The following is a 14,544-nucleotide window of genomic DNA, read 5'->3' as shown; positions in this document are numbered from 1 at the left end:
CAGTTAGATCGGCGGAGCAGGCACGGTCAGACCGGCGGATAAACTCCGGTTAGACTAATCTACATCGGATTCGAGGGCAACTTTTAATTCCACTAAAAGTTTCGATTTTTGTGTACTACAACCATTCACTCCCCTGGTTGATTTATTTCTTACTATTCGATCCTACAATGTGGAGGCAAGAGGAAGAGGAGAAAGAAGTATGCCATCTGTTGAACTGTACTACAAACCACTTAACAAAAATATTTGATAATTAAGTTGTTTGTATAGACAATAGCCGTCCGAACTATTATTCATGTTCAATACAAGATTAAACTAGGACAACATCAAACAAAGGTCACGTATTCACGTCAGGACCTACACCCTCTCCCCTAGCAGGAACAGAGCAGCCCCGGCCGGGAAACCACACCTGAAAAACTGACATGCATATCAACTGGAAAAACCGAAACAAGACACAAACCACACCGCAAATATAAGCATTGGCGACACTTTGGCGGCGCCGCCCCGGTGGCCTAGCTTCTTCAGGGATGGCGGCCACCGTGCTGCGCCGCGTCAGTCACCGGCACGCCGCCACCGCGGCAATGGCACAGGCTCATGTCGTGGCTGATGAACCCGCCCCGGGCTCGTGACTCGGTGCTGCTGACACCGCCGGGAGACGCTCCACCTGCAGGAATAACGACGGCCGCCGATGGATGGTTCCCGTGGCCGCCGGCAGGGCTGGGGCCATCGTTGGTGGGCGAGGTATCCACGACGTCGAAGCCCTCGGTCTCCGGCGGCGACGGCGGGTGGTGGCGCGCGCACGCCACGGTCAGGAGATGCGCGGCCAGCAGACAGAGGGTGAGGAGGAGTGGCACGGCCAAGGATCTCGCCGCCATTGCAGGGGTTGCTCAAGCAGTCTTAGCTCCTGTATTGGTTTGAGACTTGGGAGGAGGGACCTGCCTAGCTAAGAGCGTAAGACGTCGTAGGTGGTGGTCTTGTGCACTTGTGGATGGCATGGTAAGTGTGTGCCCGTAGAGCTTTTATAGGCAAACCGGCCTGAGCTAGCTGTTAGAGTGTTAGTACTTATCGGTGATTCCGACACTCAGTGGCTAGCAGCAGATCAGTGGTGAGGGAATCGGTGTATCAAAGGTTTTAGGGTACCAGATGAGGACAAGACAATATTGTTTTGGTAGTTGTCAAGGAACACTCCGAGTATTTTCTTGGAGAAAAAAAAGAGGGCTTTATTTACTTGCAGTATATATAAGGGTAGGTTTGGTATTTATTAAAAAACTAGGAAGGGTTGTTTAGTCATTTGAAGTTGAGATTTAATTATCTCCATAGGGAATAATTGTCCTGGATCTCATCGCCGGGCGTGCTATCGCTCCTTAAGAAGACATTGCGCGTGGCGACGGTCCGATTGTCGATGGCGCGCGTGAAGGCGGAGCGATTCCTTCCAAGCTCGGCTTCTCCTGTGTCCCTGGCACCCTACCTCCTGCCCTGGCCCATTCTCCCCCACATCTGATTCTCGTTCGCGGCGGCGCAGGCGGCGCTTGCTCGCGGTGGCCGTCGGTGGTGGCGGTAGCTTATGTGACGAAGGAAAGGAAATGGATTTCTCTTGAGCGGATTTCATCTGAGCCACCGTTTCTGTCGAGTGGGATCGGACTAAAGAAGGAAACACAAAAATACAAAAGTACCCCCAAGCAAAAAGATGAAAAGACAAATATACCATTTTCAATTTATACTGCAAGCTAATTGGAAGAAATATTAGATGAATCTACACCGTTAGATCATTTATACTGCAAGTATATACTTGTGGAATAGTGTACCATAAAAGTCCTCAAAAATACTGCCGTATGGTACACCATAGAAAACCTCATCTATAGGACAGCATTGTACTCCTTTATTAATTATGGATCCTCTGGAATACAGAATTGGGAATACAAAAACCATATGATTGATTGGAGTGTCATGCTATGTATGTTAAATTCTCTAGAAAAGAGAACTACATGAATTGCGGAAAACATTTGTTTTGGATGTCGTATCATAGGAAGAACACAGGAAGCTTTTAAGATCACGTTGATTTCTTGGAGAGAATGGAAAAAGAATGAAAAAAAGATGCTTTAGAGCTCTCGAAAAAAGAATTTAAAAACATGAGGTTGGACGTTACGCTAGAATCCTCCAAGAAATGAAAGAAAATTTCCTATCCATCGATTTTTTTTCTTTGAAGCAATCGTACAAACGAAATGAGTCATATAGGAATTGCTCCTTTGGATCGAAGCACTAGTGGAGAAACCATCTTTCGTCGGTCAGGCTAATTCCACAATAGTCCCGGTTGCAACAAAAACCGGGACTAAAGGTTAAAAAGGGTAACGAGTATATTTGATCTTTAGTCCCGGTTAGTAAACACCAACCGGGACTAAAGAAAGATGATCTTTAGTCCCGGTTCAAATGTTGTCAACACCAACCGGGACTAAAGATCCCGGCAATCTTTAGCCCCGGTTCATAACACCAACCGGGACTAAAGTCCCACCCCTATATATATGTCTTCTTCCTCCTTCAGCCCGAGCAAGCTTCAAAATTTCTTCAAAAAAGAGAGGAGGTCATGCCAAAATTTCTAGTGAATTTATTTTGGTGATTATATACAAATCGGAGGTGCCTAAAAGGTTAGCAACTTCATCCTCCAATGTTTTTTTTTCATATTACATTTGGAGCTATGTTTTGCACACTTTTTTGTCTCCAAAATTCTGTTGTTAGTTGATGAGAGAGAAAATTTGTGTGGAGAAGAAAGAATATATAGAAATTTAGTTTATTTGCTAAAGAAGATTTTATAAAATAGTTGAGAAGGAGAATATAGTGAAAGTTAATCTTGAATAATAGAAAACAAAGTAAAATGAAAAATTAAAATAAGTACAACACATTATATTAATATTAGTTTAAAACTTTATAAATAGTAAATATATAATTATTCGGTGTAATATTTCATAATTTTTGTATGAATAATGATATGTCATTATTGTGTGACTGTTGAAAGAGTTTGTAATTATTTTATAATTATTGCATGACTGTCATTATTGTACGAATAATTATGTGTGTACGATTTTTTTTCATGTCATGTAGATGGATCGGCAATGGATGTACGCTGACCGGCGGTCCAAAGAGTTTATTAACGGCGTGCATTATTTTTTGAGAGTGGCCGAAGCTAACAGGAAAAAGGGTTTTATTTGTTGTCCATGCAATAAGTGTAAGAATTGGAAGGAGTATTCTACATCCAGGACTATTCATTTCCACTTGTTTGAGTCGGGGTTCATGCCAAGCTATAATTGTTGGACATCCCACGGAGAGCAAGGTGTTGAAATGGAAGAAGATGAAGTGGAAGACGACAATATTCCGGACTTTGCTCAGTACGCTGGATTTGAAGGAAATCAAACGGGCGAGGAGGAAAGGGATGCTGATGGCAACAACGTTGCGGATGATCTTGGTCAGATGTTGCAGGACGCAAAGGAGGATTGCGAAAGTGAAAAGGGGACCCATAAATTGGACAAGATGTTAGAGGACCACAGAACATCGTTGTACCCAGGTTGCGAGCAGGGGCACATAAAGTTGGATACCACTCTGGAGTTCTTGCAATGGAAGGCAAAAAATGGTGTTAGTGACAAGGCATTTGGCGATTTATTGAAACTCGTGAAGAACATTCTTCCGGAGGGAAACAAATTGCCCGAGACAACGTACGAGGCTAAGAAGATAGTCTGCCCTCTAGGACTAGAAGTTCAGAAGATTCACGCATGTCCGAATGATTGTATCCTATATCGCAGTGAGGAGTACGAGAACCTAGAAGCATGTCCCGTTTGCAAAGCACTACGATACAAGATTAGACGTGATGATCCAGGAGAAGTTGACGGGCAGCTAACGAAGAAGAGAATTCCTGCTAAGGTGATGTGGTATTTCCCTATAATACCACGGCTAAGGCGTTTGTTCAGGAATAAGGGGAATGCTAGAATGATGCGATGGCACGCTGAAGAGCGTCAACAGGACGGGATGCTGAGACACCCCGCCGATGGTTCGCAGTGGCGAAACATCGACAGAAAATTTAAAGACTTTGGAAAGGACGCACGAAACATACGGTTTGGTTTGAGTACGGATGGCATGAATCCTTTTGGAGAGATGAGCAGCGGCCATAGCACTTGGCCCGTTACGATGTGTATCTACAACCTCTCCCCGTAGCTATGCATGAAGAGAAAGTACATAATGATGCCGATAATAATTCAAGGCCCCAAGCAACTTGGTAACGACATTGATGTGTACCTAAGACCACTGGTCGAAGATCTTAAACTGTTGTGGAAGAAGGAAGGTGTCCCCGTATGGGATGAGGACAAACAAGAGAAGTTTAACCTACGAGCGCTGCTGTTCGTAACCATCAACGATTGGCCTACACTTAGCAACCTATCCGGGCAGTCCAACAAGGGGTACAAGGCTTGCACTCACTGTATGGATGAAACAGAAAGTATGTATCTTAAACACTGTAGGAAGGTTGTGTACATAGGTCATCGTCGATTCCTTGCAGCAAACCACCCGGTACGGAAGAAAGGCAAGCACTTTGAACATAAGGCGGACCACCGTACGAAGCCTAAACATCGCAGCGGGAAAACAGTGTTTGCTATGGTTAAAGATCTTAAAGTAGTGTTTGGAAAGGGGCCTGGCAGCCAGCCTATAGAGAGCGAAGATGGTCACGCGGAGATGTGGAAAAAGAACTCTATATTTTAGGAGTTACCCTATTGGGAATTCTTGGACGTCCGCCACGCAATCGACGTGATGCACCTCACTAAGAATCTTTGCGTAAACCTTCTTGGCTTCCTAAATGTATATGGATAGTCGAAAGATACACTGGAAGCACGTAATGATCTGAAGCATATGGAACAACGCAGTGACCTTTACCCGGAACCAAAGTTGAAAGGAAGCCATTACTTGAGTCCAGCCAGCTACACTCTTAGCAAGGCAGAGAAGGAAAGTATGTTTGAATGCTTGGAGAGCATCAAGGTACCGTCTGGATACTCCACGAATACAAAGCGAATAATAAGCACGAAGGAGAGGAAGTTCACAAATCTAAAGTCTCATGACTGTCACGTGCTGATGACACAGCTGCTACCAGTTGTAATAAGGGGTATCCTCCCAGACAATGTCCGGGCAACAATAACAAAGCTATGTGCTTTCATGAATGCAATTTCGCAGAAGGTCATCAATCCTGATAGATTAGAAGCCCTGCAGAATGATGTGGTGCAATGTCTTGTCAGCTTTGAGTTGATATTTCCACCTTCATTTTTCAATATAATGACGCATCTGCTTTGTCACCTTGTCAAAGAGATCGGTATTCTTGGTCCTGTGTACCTACACAACATGTTTCCTTTCGAGAGGTATATGGGCGTTCTGAAGAAGTATGTTCGTAACCGTGCTCGTCCAGAGGCAAGCATCGCCAAGGGGTATGGAATAGACGAGGTCATTGAATTCTGCGTAGAATTTATCGAAGACCTTCGCCCAATCGGGGTACCTGAATCACGCCATGAAGGGAGACTATGGGGAAAGGGGACTCTCGGAAGGAAAGCAATAATGACGGTAGACAACAATTTATTCCGTAAAGCCCATTTCACGGTTCTGCAACAATCTTCATTGGTGGCTCCCTACATCGAGGAGCACTTGGCTCTAGTTCGCGCCAGAAATATCGGTAAGTCCGATGCATGGATTACAAGGCATCACATTAATACTTTCTCCACGTGGCTGCGACAACATCTCATGGGTAACGAGACGATTAACCAACAACTGGCCTTCCTGGCGAGGGGACCATCTGGCTCGATCGCGACATTCCAGGGATATGTAATCAATGGGTACACATTCTACACGAGGGCCCAAGACATGAAGAGCATGAACCAGAACAGTGCTGTTCGTATCGATGCCATGGGACACGATGGTACAACTGGCACGTATTACGGTGCCATCGAGGACATATGGAAACTTGACTATGGACCTCTCAAGGTCCCTCTGTTCCGGTGCCAATGGGTTAGGTTGACTGGTGGAGGCGTAACGATTGATGACAGTGGGATGACAACGGTTGACCTTAACAAGGTTGGATACTCGGACGAACCTTTTGTCCTTGCCAATGATGTAACCCAAGTTTTTTACGTCAAGGACATGTCTAGCAAAGGAAAAAAGGCCAAAGGGCTTAACGAGCCGAAGCGCCACGTGGTTCTCCCAGGAAAAAGAAAAATCGTCGGAGTAGAGGACAAGACTGACGAGGATTACGATCAGTTTGATGGGCAACCCCCTTTCACAGTGACGATTGACCTTAGCATCCTCCTATCAAATGAAGACACCCCTTACTCACGTAGCGATCACAAGGAAGGAACAATAGTGAGGAGAAAGTACGTGCGGTCAACCGTCACCGCCGATGTATTGCCGTAATTGTTCTGTACACGATGTAAACTATGTTGGATGTACTGAATATCCATACAAATCAATTGTTGTATGGCATATGTTAAATATGTATGATTATTAGAATTTTTATCAAATTGAAATCATCCATATGCTAGTTATATATGATTATTAGATTTTTTATTAATTATGTATGATTATTAGAATTTTAATCAAATTGAAATAATCCATATGCTAGTTATATATGATTATTAGAATTTTTAAAGGTTTTAAATCATGCACGTGGTATTTACATATGTTAATTATAATTTTCAACAATTTAATTTCATGATATGCTAGTTATATATGATTATTAGATTTTTTATTAAAATCATGCATGTGGTATTTACATATGTTAATTAGAATTTTCAACAATTTAATATCATGATATGTTAATTATATATGCTTATTAGATTTTGTATTAATTTTAAATCATGCATGTGCTATTTACATATGTTAATTAGAATTTTTAACAATTTAATATCATGCATATGCTAATTATATATGATTATTAGAATTTTTAACAATTTTAAATCATTCATGTGCTTATTATATATTATCCACGTATTCTAGTACATACAACAATAATTTTTCGAAGGTTTTATCATTAATTGTTCGACTTTAAATAATTGTAATGCATTATTTACTATTTTAGAAACACATATGCAATTAAATTCAAGACACAGCTGCTATTATCTTTAGTCCCGGTTCCTAACCCTAATCGGGTTTAAAAAGAATTTAGAAATAGTGGGAAAAGATCTTTAGTCCCGGTTGGTGAGAACAACCGGGAGTAAAAATATCTTTACTCCCGGTTCGTACGAACAACCGGGACTAAAGATCATCTTTAGTCCCTTTAGTCCCGGTTGTACGTACGAATGATCTTTAGTCCCGGTTGTTCGTACGAACCGGGAGTAAAGATATTTTTACTCCCGGTTGTTCTCACCAATCGAGACTAAAGATCCGGGGGTATATATATTCCTGGTGCGCCCTCGTCTTCTCCACCAACACTTATACGTTTTTCGATCTCGGCTTCTCCTTCGCCGCCACCGTGCCTAGGGCAACCCCGCGCCGACACCGCCGTCGTCTCTCGCCGTCGCTTGGCAGTCCTCGCCGCCTCCGCTGCAGACGCCACCGCCGCATCTCTTGGGTGAGAGCCGTCGCTGCCTTTCTCTCTCTCTCGATCTCGATCTCGATATCTCTCTCTCTCCACGGCCGACGACCGACTTCGACGCGGCTGCCGCCGCCGCCGACGCCATCGCCACTACCACTCCGCCGCCCCTGCCTCGAGCTCACCACGCCGCCGCGTCACGCCGCCGGGCCGCTACGCCACGCCGCCGCGACGCCACGCCGTCGCCAGTGCCACTCCGCCGCCACCACCTCGAGCTCGCGATGCCACGCCGCGGCCGCCACACCCCCACGCCGCCGGGCCCCGACGCCGCCGCCGCGCCCACACGCCACCGTGCCCCCACGCCGCCGCCGCGCCCGCACGCCGCCGGGCCGGCCCACGGCGCCCCGACACCGCCGCCGCGCCACCACGCCACTGCCGCGCACGCCCAATATTGCCGAATGTTAACGAACGTGATTGAAACGTGACCGAACGCGAACAAACGTAACGAAATGTTAACGAACGCGAACGAACGTGCACGAAACGGTAACGAACGCGAACGAATGTGAACGAAACGTTAACGAACGCGAACAAACGTGAACAAAGCGTTAACGAACGCGAACGAGCGTAACGAAACGCGAACGAACGCGAACGAACGTAACGAAACGTTAATGAACGCGAACGAACGTGCACGAAACGTTAACGAACGCGAACGAACGTGAACGAAACGATTACGGAACGCGAACGAACGTGCACGAAACGCTTACGAACGTGAATGCACTTGTACTAAAAGTGTGAGAACGAACGCGTTTATACTAATACGATTTACTGGTAATACATATATGATTATATATGTAACTTGGCCCGTTTAGACTAATACATTTTCCTGGTAATGTTGCAGAGAAGACGTCGTCGTCGTCCCTCAAGCCGAAGTGGTAGCTAGCCATCGAAGGAATTCACGCAGGCAAGTGAAGTAAAGAAGTGATTGTTAGATATTTAATATAAGATTGTTAGACTTAGCATATATGATTATTACAATTTTAATATAAGATTGTTATCGATTTAATATAAGTTTGTTAGACTTAGCATATATGATTGTTAGAGATTTAATATAATATTGTTAGACTTAGCATATATATATATGACTACTACAATTTTAACATAAGATTAGTAGCGATTTAATATGAGATTAGTAGAGATTTAATATAAGATTAGTAGCGATTTAATATAAGATTGTTATACTTAGCATATATATATGATTATTACAATTTTAATATGATATTAGTAGCGATTTAATATAAGATTGTTAGACTTAGCATATATATATATATATGATTATTACAATTTTAATATAAGATTAGCCACGATTTAATATGAGATTAGTAGAGATTTAATATAAGATTAGTAGCGATTTAATATAAGATTGTTAGACTTAGCATATATATATATATGATTATTACAATTTTAATATAATATTAGCCGCGATTTAATATGAGATTAGTAGAGATTTAATATAAGATTAGTAGCGATTTAATATAAGATTGTTAGACTTAGCATACATATATGATTATTACAATTTTAATATGAGAATAGTAGCGATTTAATATAAGATTGTTAGACTTAGCATATATGATTATTAGAGATTAAATATAAGATTGTTAGAGATTTAATATAAGATTGTTAGACTTAGCATATATATATGATTATTACAATTTTAATATGAGATTAGTAGCCATTTAATATAAGATTATTAGAGATTTAATATAATTAAGATTAGCAGAGTTTTAATATTACGGTACGCAAATACATCCTATATACCTAACAAATATTTTTTGTATGCACAGATGGCTGATTGCGATGAGGAACAGATACTATACGATACAATCACAGAGGGAAGCAGCCAGTACTGGAACGAAGGAGAGGGGAACGAGGATCCAAACTAGTACTTGAACAAGGAGGGGAACGTGGAGAGGGATACGGAGGGGAACGATGAGGAGGAGGCTAGTGGAAGTCATCCCTCCGCTGGACAGAAGAGGGCACGCGGACAACGAGGTGCCGCAAAGAAGATAGAGGGTCGGCACATCATAACTGAGGTGGACGAAGACGGCCGACCTAGTGCCCCGGCAGAAGCAGCCAAGAATTTTGTACGCCACAGCGGTTGGGTTGTGAGGGACAACGTGCCTGTCAGCACGGTGTACTGGCGCAGAACAAGGGCACGCGGGGATAATGACAGCTTTGTCCCGGACTCAGAGAAAGAGATGCTGTGGACCACAATGCTCGAGATGTTCACGCTACCCGCGGGTACGGAGAACATAGTGAAACAGTGGACTCTGAAGAAAATGGCAGAACAGTTCCAGAGCTTCAAGGGAGATCTCTACAAGAAATACATCCTGAAGGGACTAACACTGAACTTCGACGTATTCCCAAAGCTAAGGGATCATTGGGACGAGTTCGTTGCTTACAAGACAAGGCAACAAGGGCAAGCGATGATGGCCAGAAACAAAGACAATGCCGCCAAGAAGAAGTACCATCACCACTTGGGGTCAGGCGGATATAGTGTTGCAATGCCGAAGTGGGAGGAGATGGAGGCAAGTTTGATTGAGAGGGGTATCGAACCGGCCACCGCTAAATGGCCGGATCGATCGAAGTTTTGGTACTATACTCACAGTGGAACGCTTAACCCAGTTGATGGCTCCCTTGTCTTCAGCGATCAGATACGCGAGGCTGCCAGTCGACTAACGGACACAGTGGTAGCCTCTTCTCAGGGCACATTCCGACCCGATAGAGAGAAGGATGAGCTGTCACTCGCCCTACAGACTCCCGAGCATCCAGGACGAACACGAGGGAAAGGCGTGATTCCCTGGAAGATTGGATTTAAGGAGAACATCCACACGTACAGGAGTCGGATGAGGAGCAAGAGAGATACCGAGGTGAAGATTGCAGATCTTGAGTACAGGGTATCAAGCTACGAGCTCAGCATACAAGAGGAGGTGGCAAGGAAGGTGGATGAACGTATGGCCGCACATCGGTCCCAGGATCCCCAGCCGTACATTCATCCTGCAATGGTCAGCCCATCAGGCAATCATAGCAGCTGCGCCTCAACGGGGCAGGTCGGATCACAGAGCATGGACGCCATGCAAACCCAGGACGAAACCACCTGCCCCGTTGATGAGATCACGCAGCGGACACCATGTGAGCTGCATATTCCCTTCAAGAACTTATCAATCAAGGTATGCTCGTAGTTTGATAATTTTTGACTTGTACATTCCGCAAGTTGCTGCTTAGGTTGATTACTAATAGATAACCTCTCATCACGTGAAGGTTGCGTCGGGAATGGCCATCCCAACGGACTCTTCCGGGACTTACCACTGCAGGCCGATTCCAGCAGGATACTCAAGGGTCGAAGTTGAGCTGGTGGAAGCCGCGTATGAGGACCTCGAGTTGGACTACCCAGGAGGAGACGGTTAGACGCATCTACGAGACACAAGCCACGCCATCATACTATGGCGCAAGCGGTACATCATCCTTCCTGGGAGACAAGCGGCGTCTCGTGCACCATCTCCTCCGGCTCCGCCATCTCCTCCTGTACCATCTCCTCCGGTTCCTCTGCCACGTCCTCCTGCACCATCTCCTCCGGCTCCTCCGCCACCTCCTGCTGCACCATCTCCTCCGGCTCCTCCGCCTCCTCTGCCTCCACCGTGTCCGCCTGCACCTCCCAAGACAAGGTCTCGCCAAGCTCCACTACCTGCCCGCACAAGGGCAACGAAGAAGGCGAAAGTTGACGCCACCAAAAACAAGGAGCCACCGTACGATTGCAGTCAAGAGGAGCTTGATGCTTATGTGGCAGGAGAGGTGAAGAGGCAACTCAAGCCTCGGAGTCCTGAAAAGAAGATACCTATTGACCCAAGCGTGAAGAACTTCTTCAAGGGAATGTCCACAACAAACAAGGAGGCGTTACAGATATCGGACTGTGACCGAACACTTCAGAGAGCCTATCACAAGAAGTCCAAACCAGTCCCTCACCTTGGAGAACAACCAAACCAAGAGGTCGAGCCGTTGGTGACCGGCGAAGATTTTGGCATAACGGAATTCATTTCAGACACCGGTCTAACTGTGGATCAGTTGATTGGAGGCGCACCAATCCCGAAGGCGGAAGTGGCATACAAGTTTGAACTCGGTAAACCGCTTGTCAAACCTGAACAGCTGCAGTCCCTACCGACACAGATGTACAAATTCCATGAACGGTACATGGAAATGAACGCCAAGGGTAGAGAGATGTTCGGAGCGAGGATCAGAAACCCTGACTTCTTGCAAGGAGAAGATGTTCTCTGGATCCATTTCAAGGATCTCTTCGATCTGTACCAGTTGGACGCCTTGACGTCTCTCTTCTGAGTGCATGGATTTTGTGAGTATCTTTGAGTTCGATTTGTTTCGTTCAATAATTAGCTCCTGGCATATATGTAAGCAATAATACTTTCCTTTCATCGTTGTAGAATGGAGATTTAAAGGGCCCGACGGCGGAGGGTCTACGATACTGGGTTCATCGACCCTCGGAAAATCAACACCGAAATGATCGACAAGTACGAGAAAGACACAGAGGACAATCTTGTCCATCTCCTAACGCAGCAGCATTTCAAGACGTACATACTACTGCCGTACAACACAGAGTGAGTTTTTATTGTCGTTCGAACAAATTTCATTCCCATACATATAGTATGTATATTTTCGATCATATATATCTCATCTCACGCATATTCCAGATTCCACTGGGTCCTGTTATTCTTTGACTTGGACGCATGCAGAGTCACTGTGTACGACTCAATGAATAAAGAGGAGAAGATTTTTGACAAGGTCTTCAAATTGATAGACATGTAATATAATGCCATCTATTCCGAAGTCGCGGGGAATCTATTGCTATTATGTTGATCTCAGGTAATAATTAATTAATCATAGCTTGCAACTGCATATGTAGGACTTGGGATTGGTTCCGTCAATTGGTCCGCGGGACTTGGAAAGAAAAACTTGGACAGAGGTTTCATTTTTCAGTGAGTACATGCATGATCCAAAATTATATTGAATTGAATCTCTAATTACAGTTAATATAAAGAGTATATTAAATCTCTCATCGTTTCTCATGTAGTGTGCAAAGCAGGACCAGGGAACTAACTTATGCGGCTACTACGTATGCGAGTATGCCCACTGCCTATCAAACCAAATATGCACAACACGAGAGCTCGATGTACGTATACATAAACCATTCAAAATTTCATTGTGTATCGATTTGTTAAGTTGTTTATTAATTTCATATATTGATACGTCATTATTTTTCAAACGATAGCGTATTCACATGAGGGATAATCTCCCACACAAGGATTTTATCACGGCCGTTCAAGAACAACTGATGTGATTCATCAACGAAGAAGTCCTTAATCCCGACGGTGAATTCTACTACGACGGATCGACAATTCATAACGTCGGTCCTTCCTCTTCTGACATAACGCCGGCGTCAAAGTCGTAGCTATAGCTACCGAGCAAATGAATTGTACTATATATGCATATATATATATATATATATATATATATATATATATATATATATATATATATATATATATATATATATATATATATATATATATATATATATATGTACACATTTACTTTTGTGTTAATATATATTTTGGTAACATATATATATGCACATAAAATGTTAAGTGCTTTAAATTATACATATGTGTGTGTAATATATGATTTGTACATACACACACATATATATATATATATATATATATGCATATATATGTATTGTAACATATGTATGTATATATATATATAATCAACCATGCAGCAAATAGGGCCATGCAAATAAAAAAAATGGTGCACCGATCTTTAGTCCCGGTTGGTAACACAAATCGGGACTAAAGATGGTTTGGCCGGCCTCGTGGCTGATCGATCTTTAGTCCCGGTTGGTAACACGAACTAGGACTAAAGATCGATCTTTAGTCCCGGTTATTTCACCCGGAACTAAAGATAGCTATCTTTAGTCCCGGATTCATAGTCCCGGTTGGACAACCGGGAATAAATGGGGGTTATCAACCGGGACTACAAACGGTTTCTCCACCAGTGAAGGGAATTCAATCCAAAGGAGCCCCTAGTGAAGTTTCCACAAATAGCACACTAGTCTTAAAATGCTACCAAAAGATCTATAGGACCAAAACACAGTACGGTTAGCAGAAAGAAAATACTAGAAACGTCATGGCCGATTGGCCTCCTCTGTTGGCTTTTGAATGTTTACGGAGAAACAAAGTGCCAGAGCCGTTCTTTCTAGAAATGCTGCATTAGAATCTTATAGTTAATTTTTGTGTTGTTTGATAATTAGTGTGTCTAAGATGGGAATACCTCTGTAGTCTGTAACAAATCCTAGTAATGTAAAAACCAACTGGTTAATTAATTGTTTAGCCGTCTTGAATACTCCCTCTGTTAAAAAAAAAACCAACATTGTAATAGGATGTGACACATTACAAAGAATGTAAACATACTCTATGTCCGGATTCGTTATACTAGGATCTACATTGGCTGGTCTGATTTGCTGCCTTGCCGGTGATGTGCATTTCTGTGGTGAATTTCCAGCAAGCAGCTCGGTGGTAGCAGTCCGATGCAAAGGACGAAGAAAGATCATTGTAGCACAACTTGAATTGCTTTTGGAACCAATTCCTCGCTGTTAATCTGCGATGATTGCTGGACTGTGCGAAATGTGTTCCAGAAAATTACAAATTACATGAACATGTACAGCTTTCTGTTTTTAGTGTTTCAAGTTTCAATTTGTTCAAAAAATAAAAGACTTTCAACGATACATTTTGATCAGTATGCAATGCGTATTGCTGGTGGACAATGTATGTCTGCATGCAAGCAAAAAGATCCCTTTTTTTCATGCCTCAAATTTGTATCAATTAAGTTGATTCGTTGTCCTTTTTTCTCATTTTATATCTGCTCTTCGGAGCACT

The sequence above is a fragment of the Oryza sativa genome, chromosome 1, assembly GCF_034140825.1.
Source record: "Oryza sativa Japonica Group chromosome 1, ASM3414082v1".
In the NCBI taxonomy this organism is placed as follows: Eukaryota; Viridiplantae; Streptophyta; class Magnoliopsida; order Poales; family Poaceae; genus Oryza; species Oryza sativa.
This window is presented reverse-complemented; position numbering follows the sequence as displayed.